The sequence below is a fragment of the Rattus rattus genome, chromosome 3, assembly GCF_011064425.1.
Source record: "Rattus rattus isolate New Zealand chromosome 3, Rrattus_CSIRO_v1, whole genome shotgun sequence".
Classification (NCBI taxonomy): Eukaryota; Metazoa; Chordata; class Mammalia; order Rodentia; family Muridae; genus Rattus; species Rattus rattus.
Window position 1 is genome coordinate 919,119 of NC_046156.1, and position 1,954 is coordinate 921,072.

Below are 1,954 nucleotides of genomic sequence, written 5' to 3' on the forward strand. Positions count from 1 at the left end.
AGGGAATCTGGAGCTAATTCAGCTTTGAGATTTTTTTTTAGGGAATTTAAAATTATGATAGTTTTCCCTGATGACACATCAGTATGTCTCCCTGTTTGAAGGATCTGGAAAGCCACTTTGCTTCAGAACAGAAGGCAAGCACTAGTTTTCAGGAAGAAAGGCCAATGGGCATTCCTTTCTGCCCACTCCTCAGGGGCAAAAAATTAGTTGTACTTACTATATTTGAAAGACTACTTTTTTAAAAAAAATTGATATAAATGACAATTTCCCTATCAAGATTACATGAGTATAAACAGTAAAGCAATGTTCTGGGGTGGGAAGATGGATACAGAGCAGGCTTCTAAGGTGTGGGCAGCCTCCTTTGTGTAGCTGAGAATGTCTCAGGACAAGGGATGTTTTGGTTCCCCCATTCCCAGGTCCTCTTGCCCCATTGGCTTTTCTTCGTAGATGTCCTTAGGTTTAGTGATGGAATCACAAAATGGATTTTGACAGAGAGCTTCTGAGGGTGATAGGCAGTGGAAGAGAGGGAACAGGGATGAAAAGTTAGTCCACTTCATCCTCGATGATGTCACAAGTCATAGACTTGCTGGGGAGAAAGATGGGGAAGTCTTGCCAGGGAAGGGCCACCGAATGGAGGCAGAAGGGGAGCGCTCATGTTTAGGGCTGCTGCTGGGACTCTGCTTGGGACTGATGGCTTGCAGCATCCCACATTTTCCCTCTTTCAGCATTTACTTCAGTGCTTCTTCCGGACCAAACATTTCCAGGAAACATCCAATGAACTCTCGGGACTTCTCCCACTTCTGCATGAGGTCTGTGCTCTTTCACCTTCTACACAAACTCTTTTGATTTTTCCTCCACATTTTCACTTTCTTCTTTACTTTATCAACTTGTTATTGCAAATGATATTTCTTCTCATTGATAAAGGTGACATTGTACTCCTTGACAGTGTAGCCCCTCTGTAGGTTCCGACTTACATACATACCATAGTCACAGACAATGTGGATGATGATGTCTGATCTGGCGATATCTTCTGTACTCTGCGTGGGAGCAAACATGCCTGCTCCCTTGATGTGCTTATACACATTATCACTCCCTACAGAACAGCAGAAATCGGAAATCGTCGTGTGCAACGAAAGCAATTCGTTGCTTCGCCAGTAACTCAGGCGTCAGAGTCCAGGGGGCATTCCTCACCACCTCATCCATATAGTCGTAGTGCTGCACTGCGTTATAAAGCTCCTTTTAGTTCGTCACAGTGAAGCCCTTAAAGCTGTGCGTTAGTTCCCACAATTAGATATGTATTAGGGAAAAGGTTCTTTGCGTGCATCAGAGCCCGGGCATGACCAGAGTGAAATAAGTCAAATATCCTATCCACATAAACTCTCACAGGCTGCTCACAAGGAGTTCCCCTGCAGGCTTCTTCCACAATTACCCTGACATAGGACTTACTAAAATCAACTTCAATTTCATCAGAAAAAGGAGCTGGCTGCGGTAAACCAACTGCACAGTGCTGCACTTTGGAAGGAATACCATCTTCCTCTGTCGTTCCATTAACGCCAGGTGTCTCTTTCCTCCTCTTCCTCGAATTGGCTTTAGCTGAACTCTGTGCGTCCATCTTCTTTTAACTCAACACCTCTAAGTTCCGGTCTCCGCAGATTCCTTCCCTGTGCCGCACCACCGACTAGCAAAGTCAAATACGTTCATGTCCTTTCTTAATACACTAGAAAGGAGAAATAAAGTACACAAGTCAAAGTCTACACTTTAGTACTTTTTCATGCACATTTGTTCACATATGCGAAGGTACCTGGTTTGTCCAGTGGCTGTTCTTTAGAGAGATGAATCACTATAATATGTTTGCTAATCATTGACTGGAGTCCCAAAAAAGCTTTAGGAAATGTTATGCCCTATGTAACAGCAGAGTAAAATAAAATAAAACCACATTTTATAAAACATTATT

General features: G+C 43.2%; 1 pseudogene; it reads right to left on the bottom strand.

The window, feature by feature from the left end:
• Positions 1–575: 575 nt before the first annotated feature.
• On the bottom strand, positions 576–1,612 carry LOC116896110 (annotated as a pseudogene).
• Between the last annotated feature and the right edge of the window lie 342 nt (positions 1,613–1,954).